At 33.3% G+C, this 24,286-nt stretch overlaps 1 pseudogene; it reads left to right on the forward strand.

Annotated features, from left to right (window-relative positions):
- Positions 1–24,286, forward strand: part of LOC143410652 (ephrin type-A receptor 6-like) — a 140,469-nt pseudogene that overhangs the window by 109,502 nt on the left and 6,681 nt on the right.

Genomic DNA, 24,286 nt, shown 5'->3' on the forward strand with positions numbered 1-24,286 from the left:
ACTCACATGGTCAAATTCAAAAGTCTAATTTATCCTTCCTCTTATTTGATTCATGGGTATCCTTTTTCATACATATTGACTATTTTTACTTTAAAATAGACCTGTCCCATGGCTTCCCTGACATTATTTTGTTTTTCCTTCTACCTTTTCCATTTCCTTGACTGGTTTCTCCTCCAGGAATAAAAATTTCAACCCTTATATTGTCATATATCCTCCACATGACTTTATTCATTCTCAAGGATTTAAACATGTTACTTGAAAGCTGGATGTATATTTCCAGGCTTGGCTTCTCTGAATTCCTTAACTGAATGTCTTTATCCAGTATATACAAAACTGACCCATCTCAACAGCTTTTTCCTCAGTCTTCATGGTTTCACAAAAGAGAAATTCTAGAATCCCCTTCCTCAATAAAAAAATATTGGAGGTATATTGAGATCATTTTACAAAGACTGTACAATCAATCAAGAAAACACATTTCTGTGACATTGCTTTAAAATAAACCCAGAATTAGATTACCTTTAACCCCATTATTGCAATCCATAGTCAAAGTACCATCATCTTTACCCTGTGTTGATGAAATTATTCTCATAAGTGTTTTTTTCCTATTTCATATCTACTTTCCCATCTGGTAGTCCTGTATATGACAGTGCTGCCCAGTATGGATGTCAGAGCCAACAGGTTTCCTAAAATGAAGTACCTTTCACCCATGCTTGTACTGTCTGAATTGTGCAGCCAGGGAAATATTACTATCAGCTAATTTATATTTGACTCAGGTTAATGAAGATTTTCTTAAGTTATGTCTTGGAGATTTAATAGGTTCCAAGCTTACTCAAATAAATAGCATATATTACTAGTTCTATAAAATAAAAATAGATGAGTTTGACTTTGCTCATGTTCATTTAACTATGTCAACTTATTTTATACTTATTTTCCTAGTCCGTAAACTAACTAAAATATTGCTTACCTTTATGGGGTTTTTTTTAGGAGTTAAGTGAAATGATAAATTTAAAATATTTGGCATAGCACATAAATGTCATTCTAGATTTATAGCTATCATTAAATGATGAAATATGTATGCAATTGTGAATAAAATTAGAAGATTAAACACCACAGAAAAGTGAAAGAGAACAGATATATGACAAATAAAATCATTTTAGTTTTTAGTATTTAGAAAATATTATCAGTCTTCAAAGTGTATGTAGAAAAGAGAAAATGTGGCAAATCTATACTAAATTAGCATGTTCTCAGTAAAAAAAAAATCTTCAGGTTTTCTCCCTTTTTAAAAGAAGAGACTGTATTTTTAGAGCAGTTATATATTTACAGAAGTCTGGAGCAGAAGGTGCAGTATCCATAAACCCTTAACCTCACACTTGCATAGCTTTCCCCAGGGCTTCAAAATTCCCCACCACTGTGGCACATTTGTAGTGATCAATGTATCTGTATTGACATATCATTATCACTCACAATCCATAGTTCATGTAGAGTTCACTACATTAAATGGATTTGGATCATTATGTCTTCTAAATAATGAAATTCTGTTTAGGGGAATAGTCTTAAAACCTTCAATGACTTGTCAGTATCCCAAGTTATGGTGACTAGCAGATTTTAAAGGTTCATGGAAACCTGGTATTTGCTTATTTTTTTATGTCCCTTCTTTCCCCATTGGCTTTATGTTTCAACCACAACAACTATTGTTACATCCTGTGTGATAATTTCTCATGTTCTTATTTATACCTAGTACTGATTCTCTTAGTTTCTAGTTCTTACTTTGCTCAAAACTATTCCTGCCTTAGTTCGAATACTGATTCTATGCCCTAATCTATAAAGCCTATGACTGCTTAGGCAGAGATAATCACTGATGTTCCCATGGTACCCTGTGTGCAACGCTAGGGTAACCTTTGTTGCCCTTGCTGTTCTGAGGCGCACTGAGTTGTGGCTGATTCCTTCATGAGGTTGTAGCTCTGTGAAATCAAAGACTGTGTCATTTTCTCAGTTGTGATATATTAGTTCATGGAAAAATGACTGTGGTAATTGGAATTTCAAAATTAAAACAACTGAACAATGGAAGTTGAAGAGAAACAAATCATCATTATTCATGAATAGTAATCTAAGATTTCCTTACTCTTTAATCACTAATTATTTCTCAACTCTTTTACCTTATGATCTGTAAAGTCATTTTTTATTATTACTGTTTTAGTTTATGTGTCCAAGTTCAACTTTATCTACTTTTTATTACTTTACAAGTAGTCTGTATTGCTGCCTAGACATTGTAACTGTCATTCTTCATGTTGACAATTGTCTACTGATGTCTAATATGTCTAATTACTTCTTTATTATTAAACACTGAAATGATTTCTGTTAGAATTAGTGATTTAAGAGAGGTGGTACTGGCTAGATATAATTTTCTTATAATTTAGCCCAGCTTTATTTTTCATTCTTTTACTGTTCTTGTTTATGAAGTCTATTTTAGTGAGAATGTTTTGGTTTTCTTTTTACTTAATGAAGAACTGATATTCAATGTTGGCAGTATTGTTATGATTGTGGGAAAAAAAGTTCGTTACTTATTCCTTAATTAATTCACTGTTTCAAATTTCTCTCTTTTTTTAAAGATCAAATTCTTTTACCTTTATTTTGTTTATTATGTTTATGTGGTGCTGAGGATCCAACCTAGTGCCTCACACATCCAAGGCAAGTGCTCTAACACTGAGCTACAACCCCAGTCCCTCAAATCTCTTTTATCAGAATAAATAATTAAGAAATTCTCTGGCAGAAGGCTAGTCCCCCTCTCCCTGCCCCAGCATGGTCAATATTGCTCTTATATGCTCTTATAACTAAATGACACAAGTCCAGTAACTTCTATTTGTCTACCCAGCACTTTTTTTTGGGGGGGGGTGTGCTGCGGGGTTGATCACAGAGGCACTTAACTGCTGAGCACCATCCCTAGTCCTGTTTGTTTATTTTTTTAATACAGAGTTTCTCTTAGCTGCTAAGTTGCTAGGGTTGGCTTTTAACTTGTGATCTTCCTGCTCAGCTTCCTGAGCCAGTAGGATTACAGACATGCACCACTGTGCCTGACTACCCAGAATTACTTTTTAATCTCTCATTTGATTCAGTTCTCTTTTCTTGCATACCTTATCTCATACTTGGGACACAAAGAAATTAAAATACACCTTTGAAGTTTTATTATCTTTTATTCTAATGAGGATGAATTTTTGGTAAATGTATAGTATTTACAAAATGCTTCTAATTAACTACTCTGTTACTAATGCCTGTTGGTAAAAATGCACATACTTTTTTGCTGAAGTGGATTTAGGTATTTGAGAGACAATCCCTGATGTTAAGATGTTTATGATAAAATATCACTTGGGGTGGTGATGAAAGTAGCTCTGTCTTTAGGAAGGAAGGTAGAAAGGAGACAAAGAGGACTGAAAAGTCAAAGAGGGTTGAGATGGTTTTTCAGCAGTCTAGAAAAATGCAATGTACTTGGAACAGAGAGAGAAAGAGAAACTATATAGCCAGAGTTCTTGGAAAATGTAATCCTTTATTATCATCAAGACTGGCAATTTTTCCTCTTGTTTTATTGTGTACCAGGAAGAGACTGTCATCATTAAGTATATCCCACTGCACTCTCCAACCAAGAGGGTGATACTTCTGAATGGTCTGATAAGCACCACTCAGTGCAGTGCTTGACAAAGACCATGTAGATTTTCTAAATTTATTTATTATCCAATGTCATAGGAAATATTTGAATACAGGACATTTTATTCCATAGCCTGTTTTTCCACTGTACTATATGCTGATAGGTTTCCCATGCTGCTTGGTATACTAATCAAATGTCCTTTTTCTTTTTTAATTTTAAGTGAGATTACATTTGGAAATACAGCTTAGCTTCTATGTCATAGAAAAATGAAGATGATAAGATTTACATATCCAATGATTAAATTACTGTCAAATGAAAAGTTGTATTTGGAGATTCATTTAGTATTTATGGTATTGAAAATTCCAAGTCATTTATCTGAATTACATTAACTTCTAATTTAAAAAGTCATCATCCATGTTTTAATCTATTTTTTCTTCCAGTGAGTTAGGGTTTTACAATTGCTTTAAAAGTTATGTAGAGGGCCAGGGATATAAAACTCTGGTAGAACAGTGCCTTGGGTGTGCAAGACCCTGGATTCAACCCCCAGTACCACCAAAAAATAAAAACATAATCAAATACTAATGAGATGGATAATACATGCTAGCATACTCAATAATATCAAAATCAGTGGAGTCAAATGTTCAGATTTCCACCTTCTGCCTCCATTTTTTGAAGGAAAAAGTTGGCATTTATTTTTCTTGGCCATTTTAGAAATAAAAAATAGAGTGATTATACATATTTTTCTGCCATTAAATCTTAATATCTACCTTTCCAGATCTCTTTTTCTTAATAAAATGTACCCAATATACACATTTTTTTCTGCAGATGTCTTTTATCTCACCTGACAATATATCACAGACTACCTTCTATATCAGAATGTGCTAATTTATCTCACACTTGACAGTTCCTCTTTTTCTCTTGTATACCATATCCAAACCATTAACAAATCATGTCAGGATGACCTTAAAATCTATCTGGAATCATTACTCTTCCTGCAGCTCTCCTAATTCAGACTCTGTCTCCCTCCACCTGCACCATTTTAATAGCATCTTAACTGGTGTCCCTTCCTCACTTCCTTCCTTCAGCCAATTATCTAGATAGCAACCAGAGTGACCCTTACTTAAAATGTAAGCCAGATCTTGTCATTCTTCATGACAAAACCCTATAGTGGTTTGAAATCTTACTGTAAGTGAAAGCCACAATCCTCCTGACAGCACGCCAGAGTCTTTGTGATCTTACTCCCCTAGGCTCTCTGAACTCATTTCTTACCACGCCCAGCCTTGCAAGCTGATCTCTAGTGCACTGGCCCCTTGCTGTTTCTCAAATAAACTGTGTTTGCTCTTCACTTGTGCCCTTTGATCTTACCTTTTCCTCTTCCTTTTGAGTTCTTTGAGATCTCTTGTTAGCTTGCACTGGAGTCAGGTTTCAAATATCACCACATTAGAGAAGTGCTTCCCATTACCTCATATAAAAGAACACCTCCATCATTCACTCACCCCTATCTTACCTCACTTTATTTTTCTCTCTAGCACTTTACTACTGGTAATTTTTTTTTAAATTTCTTTCTAAACAGACTATCTACACTGGCTGAGGCTGTGGCTCAGTGGTAATGCACTTACCTGGCGTGTGTGAGGCACTGGGTTTGATTCTCAGCACCACATATAAATAAAAAAAGGTCTATCAACAAATATATTTGTGTGTGTGTGTGTGTGTGTATATATAAATTATATATATATATATATATATATATATATATATATATATATATATATATTTATTTAAACTATCTACAAATAAATTTTCATGGAAGCAGAGAATTTGTCTTAGATTTTAACTGATATGTACCCAACATAAAAATCGATAAAAGCAGGTTTTTATTAAATACTTTTTGAATGTGTTATTAAATGTTTTGAAGGATTAGTGAGCTATATTAACATTGATAGTATTGTCATAAATGTAGGAAAACTGTAATTTATCTATTTACCTATTCTATATATTCCATTTGTCCTAATTTTTCACAAGAAGAAATACTGAGTATACATTATTGTGGTTTATTTCATAGAATATATTTTTAATAATGTAAATACTATATCAAAGAATATCAAAATTATAAATCTGGTGAGTGCTGACAGGGTTCCCTCCAAAAAAAGTGGACCATATATGTCTTTACAGTTAGAGTTTTTATATCCTTGGGCTTTTTATATTGCTTACATTTATTCATAATTCTATGTATTTTAATATCAATATTATATATGAATATTATTGATATTTATTCATAATATTTATGGTTTTTCATTGCCTATGCAGGGAATATTTATTGTATTTGGTAAAGTGTATTTTCAAAGAAAGCAGAAGGAAAACAATTTTTGATACATGAAGAGTTTTCACAAAAATTGTGCAAGTTATGTTTGTTTATATTCAGTTGTATCAATACTCCTAGTGTTTTCTTAATTCATTTTTGGAAAATTTCAAATTTAATTGTGAAAAGGAAAATGTGATTTTTAAAACAATCATTGTGCTTTTACATGCAGAGAAGCAGGCAGAACTTTGAAAGTAGGGGTCTGTACAATTTTTATTGAAAAAATATTTTCACTTCACAGATGGAATTCAATGATTTAAAAATATATAATGAACAAAAACTCAGTTTTTTATCCATGTCAGTAAGTCCAATATTTCCCACCTTTTTATACATTATGCTAATTACTTTTCAGATGAATGCATTTTAATTAAAAAACAGTTGTCAGGGCTGAAGCTATAGTTCAGTGGCAGAGCACTTGCCTAGCATGTGTGAGGCACTGGGTTTGATCCTTATCACCACATAAAAATAATAAATAAAAACGAAGGCATTCAGTCCATCAACAACTACAAAAATTAAAAAAAAATGTTGTCAGTTGAAAAGCAATCCTCACAAGTAGGAGCAGTACAAACTGTGGTTTGTGTAATATGAAAAATGCTTTGAAGAAATCAGTAGAGGAATCATTTGCTGGTAGCTCTAGGGAATAAAAATGTTAAAAACATATCCTTTTTCATAGTTATGTGAATCATATTTCAGTGGGAATGGAGTAAACATGCCCTCTTCATTCCTGAGCAAATATATCAGCAGGTCAGTGTCAGAGGTTGTTAAACTGAAAAGTGTTCTACAGCGCAAAAAGAACATGAAAAGAAAATTTAAAACATTATTCAGTAAGTATGAATCTCTACACAAGTATCTTCTAAACTTTCTTAAGTAACAATCCATGTACATAGAGAAGCAGCTAAGAGATTGGTAATTAGCAGAAAATCCTCCTTTTCACATTCTCCCCTTTTTTAGAAGCTTATTAAGAAATTGCTCTAGTAAAGGGCACACAGGTGATAATAAATACTCCTAATGAATGAATTAGAAAGTATAACTGTGCCCAGACAGCTACGGCCCATCAATCTACTAAACAATGGTGAACAGATTGATTCGAAATGAAAACAAATAATGCACTTACCTCAGAGCTCACTACCATCAGATTTTCCAGGTTCTGTAATGAAAACCAATAGACTCACATGGAATTTTCCTTGTTTCTAATAACAAGGAAATAGTTACATTTGAATGAAACTAAAATATATATGTAAACAGCAAGTTACGGAGTTTAGAATTAAATTAGAAGACACATTTTATATGCATTGATATGGTAGAAGAATTGTCCTTTTTATCAGAAAGGCATTAAAATAAAATTTAATTGAAAGTGAAAAAAAAATTGTCCAGATATACAAACCACAACACAGGAGTGGGAAATTAAAGGTACAGAAAATCTGAACCACAGTGATAAGAAAAATATAATTTTGATGAAATAAATAACTTTTGGAGTTAGCAAAATTATGCTGAACAGAGCAGGAATAATATGCCGAGTATTTGGAAACAAAAATAAGTGAATGTTAATAAGGAGTCATTGAAGGGAATTTGAATAACAGTAATGCAGTGACAATGGTGGATCAGAACACAAGATCCAAAAGGGAGGGAATCTAAGAGGTTGAGGAATATTTGAGTAATAAATAAAGGAAAAAATATCATTGAATATGCTAGATAGCTAAAGACATTAACATATTGGACACTTAAGCTTTCAATTTTGAATATTAAAAACAAATGAAGATACAAAATTGAGTCTTTGATATTTGGAAATACTTTCATATATGCAGAAGTGTGCTTACTATCAATGAAACTCTCCTGTTTCACTATATTGTCTATAATTGGAATATATCAGAAACTAGGAGAATCTTATGAGTGAACAGTATAATTTGCGTTATTAAATTTCAGTAATCTGGTATGCCTGTCATCATAATGCTGACTGGTGGCTTGAAAATAATGGAATCCCTGGGAGTCAATAACCAAGTCACATTATAGTTCTTTTAAGTTAAAAAAAAAGGCACCTGGAAAAAGTTTATTTTTGTGAATTTTTATTTAACCTAAGTAGAGAGAATTTTTCTAAAATGACACGCATACATGACATCTTCCCCCCAAACTGAACTATTGGACCTCAAGACAGAGAGAAAATGTAGTAAAGTCATGCCTCACAGCAACTATTTCAAGAGAGAACCTGAAGTCTTGGGAGTGAGAGTTAGGAGGTTTGCACTCTTTCAAGATAATGTGATCCAATTGCTCCTAGAATTTGGGATTCTCCATGCACTACTTTCATGGTCCCTTTTAGATTTTAATTTTCAGTTTATTTGCAAGTTTTCAGCATTTGGAATATAAGACTTAATGTCCTTAAGACTCAGTCTTCGTAAATGTAAATTGTGGATAACACTAGTACCTTCTTTATTAGATTTTTGTGAGGATTATGGGTAACATTTCTTACAAAGTCTTTGTATTAATTCAATAAATACTATTAATAACATTGATCAATAATATTACTAATATTGATGGTGACATATTTATTGAATGATTTCAGTTGTCTTGTACTGGATATTTATATGGCATTATTACTGTTTGTAGGAGAGAGGTATGGGTGTTAGTGAACCATGACTATGAAGTGCTTGTTATTTCTATTGATAAAATTTACAGTCTTCATTATTGATGAGATCCCAATAATTGTATTATTGAAAGTCATTCTTGTTTTATTATGATTATTAAGTTGATTATGAGAAGAGATTTAGGGAGACTGATTGGATGGAGATTGCAATGGTGCCAGCAAGAGATGGTGATGGCTTCATTTAAATTATTAGCAAAACAGATGGAGAAAATTGAATGTATGATGTCTGTGTTTAGCTCTTGAATAAATGCCACATTTGAAGAGGGGACAATAAATGAAGTATTATTCTTAGACTTTGGCCTTGGCTTTATGGCAGATTGTGGTTGTGTTTACTAAAATGGATACGACTGGCCGGGTGGGGGGATGTGAGTAGATAGAATCAAGAGATCTGTTGCACCCATTATTCATGATACATATTGGGCAGATATCTAAGTATGTCAAAAAGGCTGCTGTATACATAAATTTGGAATTAAGTGAAGAGTGAGGTGTCTAGGTATAAATCAGATAGTGAGAAATCATATACCAAGAGAATGTATAAGTAAAACAAGAAGTGGGAAGAATTTATAGTTTTAGTTATTCCCACTCATCTGTTTCTTCATCAGCTAAATTTCCACATTATTCACATTGTCTTTATAATTATGCTATATAATAAACTTTCAGATTTACTTTCAAATAGTTACTAGCAATCCCATTTATATCTCACCTCCCATCTCCTGTTTCTCAATTCATATTTTAAAAGGGAATATCTGATTGGCTTATATATTAACCTAATGGTTCCTATTACCTTACCAGCATACTTTCCTTCATTAACATGGATGAATCTCCTTTATTTTAGGAACCAATATTTTCAATATATAATGCATATTAGCTATTATGCTATGTCACATGTTATTAAATTATTAGAATAAACTCTTGATTATAAGTATTATATATAATATATTTTGATTTTATTAATAGTTGAGAACCAAAATGAATCTCCCAGATCACATAGTTTTTATTCATATACCAGGTCCATAATTTACAATCGTATGTGACTCTAAAGTGCAAATTTAAGAAAAAAAAATATAGGGATTTAAGCTCTGAGTTGCGTAGCTGTATTTATATCCATGTGTATTAACTCCATGTACTGTAAGGGAGACAAAAGTCAAGAAATAAACACTGGAAACCAGGATTGTGTCATAAGAGTTGACTTCTGGAATATACTTTTCCCTGAGACAGTCTCCTTCTTTTCCAGAAATATTACAGAAATAAGACAATTATTTTTTTCTCCCTAAGATTGTTCAGCTTTCAACTACACCATCTTAAATAATACAGACATAAGGTCCAAGAGGGAAAAGAGTGAACATTATGCAACACTGAATTCAAAAAGATAACTAATAAAGTTAAAATTAATGTCATATGAGAGTCACAGTATAAAGTATACAATTAATAGGTTTTTGTATATTCACAGAGCTGGGCATTCATCAACAAAGAGTTTAAAAGTGTTTTCAGCATCCTAGAGAGAAATTCTGTGCTCATGAGGAGTGCCTGCTCAACACGCACTTCCACCCTCAGGCAAAAAATTAACTGTTTTTGTTTTCTGTTTCTATGGATTTATCTCTTCTTTATATTTTATATAAATGGAAACATATAATAAATGCAGTCTTTTGTGTCTGGCTTCTTCCAATTAGCATAAGATTTTCAAGATATATCCATGTTGCTATATTTCTTTTTTTTTTTTTTTGCATTATCCAGCTGTAAGATATTTTTACTTCTTTTTTTTAAAGCAACATGATTTCACTTAAAAAAAAAGTTTCTTTACCATTATAATATTATTTCATATGGAAAAAGTGCAATTTTTTTCAGAAAAAAAATTTTATTCAGAAAAAAAATGTATTTGTGTTGAATATGCCATACAGACTTAGTTTTCCTGTCGTTCCCTAAACAATATAGTATAATAACTATTTTGTTGTATTTATATTGTATTAGGTATTTTCCGTAATGTAAAGATGATTTCAAGTGTACAGGAGGATGTGCAGAGGTTATATGCAAATACCTCTCCATTGTGTTGAAGAATCTTAGGCATCCACAGATTTTGGTATCCACAGGGGGTCCTATAACCAATTCTCTACATAGACCAGGAGATAATTGTATTTGTTATTATTACAGGAGAGAAGTGAACCATACAGAATGGTATGTATATTCTAATCTAAGTAGCAGTTGTGTTTCTTATTGTAAATCAGTACATCATTAGTTATGGGACACTCAAAGTCAGAGCCAAACTAGAGTAAAAAAAGAACTGGAAACATCACAACAATATAAAGGCAACCCATTTGGTCAATTCCAAAAGAAATGGACAAGAAAAGGTGAATTTTGGAAAAATAAAATATAATAAAACTGCTATATTTCTTTTTATTAGGAATAATTTGGCAGTCCTTCCAATTGACAAATACTCTTCAATTGTGTAAATATACCACATTTTATTTATCTATTCATCAGTTGATGAATATTTGGGTCTGAACATTTGGCTAGTATGAAGAATGCTGCTATAAATATTCATGTATAAGTTCTTATATGGAAATGTTTTAAATTCTCTTGTATAGATACCTAGCAGTGGAGTTAAGGGGTCACATGGTAACATTATATTTAACATTTTTAAAGAACTGACAGATCATTTTCTATAGTGATTGTGCCTCTTTACATCCCCAATAGTAATGTTTGAGGGTTCCCATTACTCCATGTTTTCATGAATACATATTATTGTCTGTTATTTTGTTTATAGGCATCCCAGTTTGTTTGGAGTAGTTTTATACTTTAGTTTTGGTTTGGGGTTCTCTAATGGAAAATGATTCTGATAGCTTTTTATATGCTTATTAGCCATTTGTCTATTTTCTTTGGAGAAATGTCTATTCAAATATTGGCCTATTTTTAATTTATTTACTTTTTGTTTTTTAGTTGACAGGACACTTACATATTCTAATTTCCACTTTATTCTCAAACTTGAATTTACAATTAGTACCCCAATGCTTTGGGTTGTTACTTTCTGTAGGGTATCATTTAATGCACAAAAGTTTTTAATTTTGAAGTACAGTTAATCTATTCTTTTTAAGTTCTTTTTGGTTTTATAACTAAGAAACCATTGAATAATCTAAAGTAAGATTCACTTCTGTGTTTTCAGATATTTATAGTTTTGGCTTTTACACATAGGTCTGTAAACCACGTTGCATTAATTTTTGTGTATGACATAAGAAAGAGGTCTTGACTTCATATTTTGCATGTAGATGTGCAGTTGTCCCATGTAGTATGTTTTTCAGTAATCAATATGTTGCTCAGGAAATCGAAAGGGAAACCAAAAATCCACACAAACAAAACTCATATTTGATTGGAAATATTAGGGAAGTTTTTATTTTATATATGGTTTCCTTAACTGTGAATAACTTTGAACATGTAGAGAGAAATATTAGGGTAAGAGAATTATAGGAATAGGTAAAAAGAGAAAGTAACAAAAAATGTTATAGTGATGATTTCATTTTTCCCTGTTACATGCTTTGCAGAGAACCTGGAACCTGATACTGACAAAATGACACAAAGACAATCATATCTTTGGGGTGTCTCAGTTATGCCATTCAGGGCATGTGAGCTGGTATAATTGTTACCCAATCCCCTAGGGTCTTTTGGTGAAGGACTACTTTGAGGTGTGTGTTATGGTAATGGGCTTGGGGTATGAGAACTGGTGCACTGCAGAAAGTAGTCTAGAATAGTGATTTTTTTCATTGTCAGAGCTGACAGCCTGTGATGGCATGTAGTCTTGAAATTCTTTGGTTTTGTAGGTCCTGCAGTACCCTCTCTGGCTTCCCATCTGATTAATTCCTGAGAATAATCTATTAGCTAATGCCACATATCCCTAAGTTTGCCACTGAAAATTGGCCACCTATTTTGGCACTTAGAATTATTTCACTCATCTTTCCTCTTCTGGTTAAGTCTTGCCTTCTGGCCTCTGATATTCCAAAATCCTAGCATTACTATTGACACTGGGGAACTACTTTCATAAGCAAACGCTCCCTACAACCTTCAAATCTGGTCTGTAAAGAACAACCAAGACTGTTTTTCAAGATGAAGGTGTTCTCCTTTGCACTTTTCTCCCCCAATATCCTATTTCCTTCTTTTCCTTCCTTCCCTTCCTCCCTTTCTTCCTTCTCTGGCTTACCTGTTTTATGAAAGGGTTAGGCACAGGAACATAGTCAGCTGGCACTTCCCTAGTGTTATGTAATAAACCCACTCTTGTGCACTCCGTTGTTGGACTCTTTTGAACCCTTTATCTAAACTTTGAACAAATATTATCCTTTTGATTCTAGGTCATCATTCCTCCTCCCACATGCTTTGAAGAAGTATCCTAATAAAATAGTATATCATACCAATTCCAGCTCCAGCTTCCATTAACCCAGAGTCCTCAGTGAATAGTCACATATTATTCAACTCACTGTGATCTGCCTTTCTTTCCTCTATTGCCCAACAGTCTCAAGATCCATTAAAATCCATGGTTTTGCAGTTCTTGCCTGAATACATTGTCTTCGTCCTTTGGTCCTTCAGATGAATAATCCCTTCCATTTCAATGAAGGCAGTGTATATCTATATTTGCTTTATACCCAAAATTGATCTTCATTATTGGTTTTGAACTCTTAAGTTGGGAGGGAAGGGACAGTTCTAATGGGGCAGATTTCATTTTTCCAGACACCTGACTGAGATGTTGCTTTTGAATGTCTCCCAGACAAAGAAAGGCTGCTGATTGTCTAGCAATAATGAGGGAGTCACATTTGTACACACACAGACTTCAGGAAAATCTCAGTGTTTAAATACAAATGTATCCATCTATAATCAATCTAGAACTTAAATCCTTCCCTGTCCATCCTGACTTTACTGCAGGAGATACATCATGGCTAAACAGTCATCTTTCTCTACAGTTTGATTCATTGATGTCAACTCCTGATCTTGTTCTGCATATCCACCTGATATTATTAACACCTTCTGTGTCAGAATATTTCATGAGTTGGAGGTTGGATCAGTTGAGTATGTTGTTGTTCTTTCTTCAGTGCATTGATAGCACTTAACAATGACCATTGTCCTTATAAATTACCTTTGCTATTGGAGTGTAACTCACTCAAATCCTAAATATATTACTTACTCGAATGTTAGCCTCTGCCTATATGAAATCCCACTTTACCACAGAAATAATGTTGGCAGTTGAGATGCTTCAGAATAGCAGCATTCATTATTATCTCAATAGCAGTGGAGTCCTTGGCCATTTGGACAGTGAGTAATACAGTTACTGGGGTACCTGCTTCTGGGAATCATTTTCATGCCCACTGTCTTGTTCTAGGTCCTTCAAAAGCTAGTGCTGAAACAAAAAATTGGTAGTTTGTTTGGAAAATTCAGGGGCATGGATTGGGGAGGAAAGTAATGCAGAAAGAAGATGATGTCAACATTAAAGGGCACTTTATAAAACTGCTTGATACCATAGATAATTGGTGCTTAATTCCACCAGGACATTCAGGGAAATGGTATAAAACATGTCTCATTCACTAAATTCTACTAATCATGTTTTGATGATTTTTTCCCTAGGGGTATTAATTTCTTAGCACTGCTGACCTGTCACGTATACGGAGAAAACTTCTATAGTTTTTTTTTTTTTCAGGGGTTCAGCCTTCATACATAGAGTTGATGTTAGCACATCCTGAAAAGTTATAGGAAATGGGCAGAACTCTGACAGCATCTGCTTCATGGAAGAAGTGAAATTAAACTTAACTGAAGTCAGCTCATGCAGCATCAAATGCCATTCGAAGAAGTATATGTAAACCTGATTTTCTTTAGAGAAAGAATTTGATTAGCTAAGAATTATGCCTTAGGAATATTAAACTGAAGTAGTTTATAGGATTGTTTGGAGAACAGGATTGGGTAGTGTTATGGTTTGTGTACAAAAAGTTCCCTGAAAAACTCATGTGGCAATGGAGGACAGGTCAGAGGTGAAATGGTTAGATTAGGAAAACTATAACCTCATCAAAGGATTTATCCTTCTGGTGGAATAATACATTACTGGTGGGAACTGCAGGCAGGTAGGACATGGCTGCAAGAAATAGGTCCTTGGCTCCTTGTGTTTGCTCACACACACTCTCTGTTTTCCAGCTGCAAAGAGCTTTGCAGCTTTCTTTTGGCATGCCCTTCCACCATATTGTTCTGCCTCATCTCAATCCCAGAGCAACAAAATCAGCCAGCCATGGACTAAACCTCCAAAACCATCAGTCAAAATAAACTTCTATGAGTTTTTATTGTCAGTTATTTTAGTCACAGCAAAGAAAAGCCAACTACCAGATAGTATAATGGAGAGGGCGTAATATGATGATCTTATTTCTATTTCTAGTTCTGACTGGGACCTGCTCACAGTCCTAATGCTAAAGCAGCTTCCAGAAGACTAGCATTCTGAGTTCATGCCAACAATAGTATTTCAGATGAAAGAGATTTCATTCTCAGAAGAGCTGAGAACTTAGAATGGAAGCAAACATTCCCAGATAACTTTTTTTTTCTGTTCTGTTTATTAAGAGTCATGGGAAATCTTCACCCTGTCATTCAGACTTCAATATGCTGTTTGAGCTAAAGCACATTAACCTAAACAGAAACAGCCTTGTACAGAGAGAGTTAAGGTTGTCCTTGCCTGTGCTTTCTGGTAGACAGTACTGTCCAGCCAACTCTTTGTGACCTTTAGCACCATTTAGCAATACTTCATTCCCAGTAGTGGTTTACCAAGACAAAGGAACAGAAAAAAGATAAGTCAGAGAACAAAGACAATGAAAAAGGATTAAGTACTAAGAAGCATTTTTTTTGACTAATCTGAAAGCTGCTTAGAAATAGAAGAGCAAAAACTAATAACATACTTCATATGTTAAGCACTTATCTAGTAATACTTGTATTAATTTATCATCCTCATATAAAACACCAACAGGCATATGTCAAATTAGTTTAACTCAGATACTCCCTTTCTTGCACAAGCTTTAATTTCCTACAAATCTTTACCAACTTCACCTATTTCTGGGGCTTGTAAAGACCTACTTTTTTCCATTGTTGAGAACCCATTCCTGGAATAGGTTTTCTTCTTTTCTTTTTTTTGGAGGAATTTTCTACCAGTATTTACAATTAATTGTAACAAAATCTATTGGAAAGAATTCTCCAGGGTATGGCTGTTTGTCAGATCTGCTTGGGTATTCCTGTATACACAGTGCAACTTGAGTTCATTTCCAGAAAAATTATATGTCATACAATGGGTTTCTTTCTGTTTTCTCCCACCTATTATGTAAAAGTGAACAGATAAGCCAAAATGAAAAGTTGTGGGAAAATACATGATTTACTCTGATCTTTCCTACTGTGTTTCCATGAAATAAACAGTAACATCTTTGGTTATTAGTATATATACAACTCTAGCTTTGGGTAAAACAATATCATCATATCCCGGTATATCGTAATCCCATTTCCCAGTTTGCAGAGAATAAAGAAAGCATAGTCATTTCAAGTGGTATGCTTCCAAATCTTCAAATATCTAAGTGGATGTATTCATGCCCAATAGGTAACATCTAGTTAGTCTTATCACTTTTGGGAGAGAGGTGTCCCCTGAGGTCTGGAGACTTAATCATATACCCCTCTGAATGACAGTTCAGTGCCTCCTTATCATCACTGCTCTATGCAAATCCTCATTTGCTTAATTTTATTTATTATTGCTGCTCTCTTACCATTTGACCGTTCTGTTGTGTTTGAGGTGATCACAAACAAAGTTCATATGTAGAATTCTAATGTTGAACAAGGTTGTCCTACCAGAAGTCATTCCAGTGGGACTGAAGTCTTAAAGTTTTAATTTTAATATAATTGTGAAGATCTAAGGTATTTAAAATAACAAGTAAAAAATATAACTGTGAAGTGTTAAGGCAACATTAGTGGCCCAAAATTTGACCAAATAAGGTTTATAGAGAATCATGATCTTACCCTGAAAGATTCTCTACTAATTATTTTACTCATTATGTGTCTGCAATATGAAATAGCTCTTCTCCAGATTTCTGCATGAAGATGAATGCCATAGCAACATTTCATCAAATGTTTTCTTGTCTTGGCCACCAGTAAATTCTCTGTTAATAATTGCAGTATACATTGAGCTCTTTATTTTACTACACCTTTCAGCAGCATTTAATATATTTAAATATTTTCTCTTTTAGTAATCATTTTCTTCTATAACATGCATAGAACATCACACTTGTATCTCACAATTTGCATTAATATGTACAGTTTGAGTATTTTATACTTGATATTTGCAAGAATTAACAATTCATAAATTAATGTATTTAAATACTGTACCTTTTACTTAAAATATAAAATTAATTACAGTTACAGCTGTGAACGATGGACTTAATTAAAAGTTAGAGCAAAGATGGATGATTTGACAGAATCTATAAGTAGTCCTCAATTAAAGGGTACTTCCCAAGCAGCCTTGATTGCATATGGCCTGCTCGGGTCACTATCTCTCTCAATGCAAATATATGTTCTAAAATAATTTTTCTGTCCTCCTTCTTTGCTTACCTCCATTTTGAAAACACATACACACACACACACACACACACACACACACACACACACACATATGATATATAAAGAGGGAGAGTTCTAAACTTGAATTTTCTTCTACTAAAAATCTTGTGCATTAGCATAATGCCCCAAAAGCCATTTGTTGTTTCTAGGCTTCAGCTAAGGCATGGCATCTGAATTATCTATAATCAGTTACATTATTCTGATAACTTTAAAATAAGATTTCTGGTTTGGGAGAGTGCTAAAAGCTTACATATTTCTTTACATGTATGATATTTAGAATCTTGACCTAAGAAACAATAAGTCTCCACATTAGTAGATGCATTGAGAATTAATTTAGAATTCAAGCCTCGTGCTATTCACCTGAATATTCAACAAATACTAAGAACCTACTGTGAGCTTTGTAAATATTCCCTTGGTAATGGGGATGCATTGATGAACAACACAAAGTCTCTACTTTTGTAGGACTAGCATTCTACATACACTTATTTTAATTTAAAGCTTTCATATGGGTCAGCATAAATTTTCAGATACATTTGATGTTTAGTCTTGTGTTTTCTTTAAAATCTCAAGTGAGTTAATTCGTTCTTCAGGTCAGTTACTTCATCTCTAAAACCAGGATAAAATGCTTCATACAAATGCTAATGTATATAAGTTCAAGAATTAAATTAAATGTGGCTTGTGAGATAATTATTCTGTGCTTTCTATATTTCTGAAGTCCCATGAAACCTAGCATGGTCCTCAGGTATTGTTGACTATTAAGGCAGAATAATTTAGATGAATATTTGACATCTCTTTACTGTAGTATTGCTGTAAATATTCAAAGATGGTATTTGCAGAATTTTTATTCATTTGTTCAGTAAATTCTTGACTTCTGATAATGCCAGTTAAGATCTTTGGATATATAGAAGGTGGACTCTATTATCAGACATTTAATCTTCATGAATATTTGATGTTTTTAATGGGATGATCTTTTCTTCTTAGTGGAAATTATCCTCATTGCTATAATATTTTGGTTCTATTAATAGGAATAATCCACAAAAAGTAATAAATTTATTTGTAAAACTTACTCAGTCTCAGCAGTTGTCTTCTAGATACCAGCAAATTCATATCTTTTTAAATTAAATATCTTTGTAGTACTAATAAAAAAGTTTTATGTTTGCCCAAAGTGAAATAGAAATGTATCTGCACATGATACATTTTGCTTCTCATTTTATTCTCTGAAACTAGTTATCATTTAAATGCAGAGCCTTCGCTTTTCTGCTGCAAAAACAGATTTATGTTATTAACTACATGCCTAGCAGCAGTATTCAGGGCACTAATTTTCTAAGTTTATGTCAGTATATTGACTCAAATGAATTTTTAAGTGGTTGTGAGGAAAATATTATATTAGAATAAGAAGGCCCTTTAAGAAGCTTTTCATTGATAGAAAATATTAGATGTATATGCTTTAAAAAATTAAGCCACCACAGAGTTACATAATAAGCTGCCTGTGTGTTCAATAACTATAGTTTATTTTTCTTATGCAAGGGGCAGGAAGAATGTTCTGAACAAATCAGATAGACGTCATTTTACCAAATGAAAGCTTCTCTTCATTCTGAACCATTCTTTTTCTTAGGATGAATTTGATGGTTTAGTTCTCTCTTGCTCCTTTTTCTAATAAACTTGGTTATCTGTGGGACTAATTAGTTAAGTCATAGACTCAAAACACTGTGGAACAAATTACATAGGGAACCTGACAAGGAATTAAAGATTCATCAGGAGTTTGGTTTTGTTTTATTTTAACCTATCTTTAGATTAGTGCTCATTGGGGAAAATGAATAATTTGCTTTTATTGCATTATTAATTAATCATCTGCCAGTAAGACTAGACAACTTGAAAGGTCATTTACTTTTTTGGAGTCATATCTTTGAAATGGTGCTTTGTTGTAGTCTTTCCTCTGCATGGCTTCCCTTTTATATGTTTATCACAACCACATTTTGAGGAATAAAAAGATAAGAAAAAAACATTTCTCCACAAACTTTTTTTTTCCATTTTGGCATGAGTTTTGATCTGTTACAGTTTGTAGCAGAAATAAATTCAGGAATCAATAATTTTATTAAAGCACAGAGTGGAGAGGGAGGAAAAAGTTTTGATCTACATTTGAATACTTATTCTTTAGGAGGCAGAGGTAAAGACCAAAGTACTTCTGTACAGCAATGTCTTTCTCCAATGTTTTTGGAGTGTTTTCTGTCTCATTCCTTCCTATCAGTACATATAACATTACTTTTTACAGATTTTTATTTTTATTTCCCTTGAATCAGCAAGCCCTGCAGCTGTGTATGGTCCTCAGATAGTCAGAGCATGACTTTCTTCCCTACCATGTATTTCTAGGGATACAGAGGTAAACCTATTAGTCTGAGGGTGATTGATCTTTTCCTTTGCTAATTCTTTAAGTGAGTTTTCAGGACTTTCACTTTCTTTGAAAATTTAATTAGCTTTGCAGTAGTTCATTTCATTTTGAGAAATTATCTGCTTTTATCTTAAAATTTCAAAGTTTACTATGAATAAAATTTATATTCCTGTTGCATTCTAAATATTTTTCAAAAGGAGGAAGATATACATTTGAGACATTTATATGAGGACTTGGATATATGGTCAGTTTATCAATTTATTAACTGAACATTCCTTCCCTACAAAAGCTATGTGTTTGACTTATTTTAATATCTGTGAGAAAAGAAAGCAGTCTGATTCTTCAATGATATTTCTGCTTTAAATATTAATTTTCTTGTTCTAAATTTCTATTCTCAAAAGTAATTCAGTTTTTTGCCTAGTTTATTTGACTTGTTATGGAAACAAAAACTTCATATGTGGGTAGAGATTTTTTTTTAAAGAGAGCGCTCAGATATAAATGCACTACAGACTATATAGAACTCTGTACTCCTGTCAGTTCTAAGAAATATTCAATTGAGATGGGAATGGCAAAGCTCAGCACTAAGATAAATGCCCTGTCGTATGTATCCAGTGGGTAAATGCTGTTTCCCCTAGAAAAACAAATATACTTATTTTCCAGCTGTGAAATGTTTAAATATACATAAACCGCCTAAATGTTGAAAATATACGATGAAAATAATCAAACATCTCATTAGTTCTGCTATTATATTGGTCAATTCCATCAGCTGTTTGCTTTTATATAGCAGGTACTGAAGCAAAATATACTGATTCCTCCTTCATGAATTCTTTTTGCTCTTAATTTTTTTTCATATTTTTTCATGTAAGACTAACAGTATCATAATATAAAAGCAATAAGCCAATGTATAATGTACAAAAAAGCTCAGAAAACCAAAAAACCAAGTCACTGAAGCTTCTTCATAGTAGAGTATCTTGTAAACTATGTTCGTTCATACAGCCTGTGTAAGTAGAATAAAGATTTTTTTTTTGCAGTTCTTTATGAGTTGCTTTCTTTGTGTACAGGAGTGGATATATGAATTATAGATGATGAGTGCAAGTTTTGTCATGTGAACTATCTTGCTTAATGAAAACTGTTGCTTTAGCAAGAATGAGTTTTCCTTCAGAGACTTTCTGGGAAAGAATGTTTTAAGAGTCATATGACTATTTATTTTAAGAATGTGCATGTTGAATATGTTATGATATAGTTACGGTTGGATATGTTATGATATAGTTGCGGTGTCTATAGCAGGAAAAGTAATATGGCTTTGTAAGATTTATATACTCATGAGTCCCACAGAGGGAGTCTGTACATGCCATGAAAGACAATAGAGGTTTTGGTCAGATGGTAGATGGCAAAACTCCAGGCCAGAAGTCTTTAATGAGATTTCCAAGATAAGGTACTGCATAGTAGGCACTTCAGCATGGTTAGTTTAAATAATTCCTGTGGGATTTGTACTTTAAGAGCGGTCTCTAAATGCCTCATACCCAGCCTAGGATGATTTAGAACAAAAGGAATAATGGAATATTGGCTGCCTGTGTGAGAGTTAGATAAGTGAGTGTTTGGGGATTTAGACTTGGGGTTGGTTGTTTGGCATATAAAAGATTCACTTCAGGTCAGTCCTTTGCAATCTCTAAGAATTATCTATCCCTGGGAGGGAAATTTTTTCATCTGCTCAACTCTCTCCAGCAAGCTTTATAAGATGCCAAAACATCATAGACTATGGAAAATCAAGCCAGAAGCCTTGGTTCTAGTTCATGGTCAGTACAAGTACAGCAATGAGCAATTACTTTAACTTGGGAGCCTTGGATTCCTTACTGATATCATGAAAATGAATACCATTAAGGTATGAAAATCTGTGCTACTACTACTACTACTTTTTTTTCGTCTTTTTTGGAACTGGGGGTGGAACCCAGGGCTTTGTGAATACAAGACAAATGCTTTGCCAGTGAGCTACATCCCAGCCCTTTCTATGCTACTTTAATGAGTATAAAGCTTTAATGAGTATAAACTCAGTGTATAGTTTCCTCAGAGGTCATTACATTCAAGATGAACATGTAGCCCAAAGAAATAGTCCTTTGGACTATACCTAATTCTTGCTTAAGCAAAACTTCTTACTAATCATGAAATTTGAAGTTTTTAACCTTTTCTATCGCTTCATAATTCATCTATCCACAACTTGATCTAAAGAAAGGGCTTAAAAAATCAAGACAAAAGAATCTCTGTTCTATCTATGTTGGCCATAAAAACAGAAATGATTTGCAAATGTATGGTTTGCTTTACTAAGTTTTTTTCTACATTGTATCTTAGCAAATTTTTATATAATGGTGTGTTAGATTTTTTTTCCACTGTGACAAATACCTGAGATAATCCAATTATAAGAAGGAAAGTTTTACTTTGGCTCACTATTTCAGAGGTTTCAGTTCATGATCACTTGACATCATTGCCCTTGGGTCTGTGGCAGCACAGTACATAATGGAATGAGCATGTGGCAGAGGAGCTTCTCACCTCATGGCAGTCATGAAGGGAAAAGAGAGGATGTGTGTGTGTGTGTGTGTGTGTGTGTGTTTGTGTGTGTGTGTGTGTGTATAACCAATATCTCCTTTCAGAACACTCTCCCAGTGATCTAATTTCCTTCTATTAGGCCAGTCTCCCCAAAGTGCTACAGATTAGCAATCAAGTCTTTAACATGGTGGAGATATTTCAGATACAAATTATAGCCAATGAGTATACTATTTTATTCCAACATAAAACATATTTGAAAAAAAAATTAGTATCAGGAGATTAAGGAATTAGAATATTTTGGGTTCAGTGACTGCAATGCAGCTGAAGCAAATTGTCAAATTAATGACAGAATTAATGGTGGTTTGATTTGTATGTTTCTCTAATTTCTACCTTTATCTATACACATAGAAAATGAATTATGTATTTGTTTTGAATGAAATTTTGAAATTTAATCCATTAGATATCTGTGGTACAATCTTAAAGTTTTCTCAAAGTGTAGGCATGTAGATTAGTTTTATACATTAGCTTCAACATCTTCCCCTCTGCCTTACTGAATTGTTTTAGTCTTTAAGGTGCATGTCAAGTGCCTTCTTCATTGCCAATCCTTCCAAACCACTCCAATTCATGAATAAGTTCTCATTTGAGCACATACTATGTTTATTATATATCCAATTCCATTGTTACTTATAAACAAACCTACGCTATCAGTTACATTTTCTTATTTTTTTATTTTAAAGATATAATAATATTTCCACTGAGAGCAAGCCTTGTATCCTCATTTTCACACTTTTATGGAACTTGACACATACAATAAATTCATTAATTATTAACACATGACCTGTAAGATTCACAGTATATTTTATGAAGTTAAAAGTGTTTTGAAGTAAATGTTTACATTAACCAACTAATAGTGAGGTAGAACCTACTGGGTTCTTTAAATATTATATTTAACTCTGCATGTTAAAAAAGAATAATTATAATATTTTCAAATTCCAAATTGGGGTACTCTTTATCTTCCTGTCATCTTTAGACCCAGAAAAGGAAGGCCATGCTCTGTGTCTAGAGCTTTTCATGATCTTGCCCTTTCTCTCCTCTGGCCTCACTCCTCTTCATGAAGCTCTAACCTTGAGGGATGAGGAGATTTGCCACATAAATCCTCTTTCATAAGACCACAGATAGTCAAGACCCCATAATTTCTTATTCAAGCTCAGGTTTCCTTCAGGAACTCCATGTCCTTTTGAGGTCCATCCTCCAATGGAAATACTGTGCATTGTTCTGCTCATCTCAAGCTGAAAGGAAGACCAAAGTTGGCAGCTTTGGGTAGCAGAAAAGGGGCACAGCTTGTACCTGAAGGCTTATAGGCCACCATATGTACATGGTGAAGCCCTCATGGATTGGCATGGAGCTAGAGTCAAGGAATGGAACAGCAGTAGGACTGACTGAAGTTAGAGGCTAGCCCTCTGTGGACCACCACATACTTCCCTTGCTATTCTAAAAAATACAAGTATTTTGCATTGACCTGGCATCTGAGGTTGTTAGGAAGTTGTCTTTACAAAGTAAGAATATAAAAATTTAAATTTTCATCTTTTTTTTTTAAAGAGTGAGAGAGAGGAGAGAGAGGGAGAGAGAATTTTTTTTTAATATTTATTATTTTGTATTTGGCGGACACAACATCTTTGTCTGTATGTGGTGCTGAGGATCGAACCCGGGCCGCACGCATGCCAGGCGAGCGCGCTACCGCTTGAGCCATATCCCCAGCCCAAATTTTCATCTTATTTAAAGTATGATTTACTATTTAAAAATATTTATACACTTTGTATGTAAGGCCTCAAACTTATATTCTAGCCTCAGGTCCCAATTTCCAGATATGTTAGTAAATTTCATATTCTTTTACAGTTGTACCAATCTTGAATTTATTTTCTTATTTTAGGAAATCAAATTCAAATTTAGAAATCTAATGTAAAGTATTTTCTCTCTTCTTGGTTAAGATGAAATTTATCAATTGCTTTGGTATTGAGTCCAATTCTAATTTCTTTATTTCTCTTTCTTCCTTTCTTCCTCCTCTTCCTCCTCATCTTTTTTCTGTCAATGATTGAAGAAACAATTTTTTTCACAAAT

This window comes from Callospermophilus lateralis, chromosome 11, assembly GCF_048772815.1.
Source record: "Callospermophilus lateralis isolate mCalLat2 chromosome 11, mCalLat2.hap1, whole genome shotgun sequence".
Lineage (NCBI taxonomy): Eukaryota > Metazoa > Chordata > Mammalia > Rodentia > Sciuridae > Callospermophilus > Callospermophilus lateralis.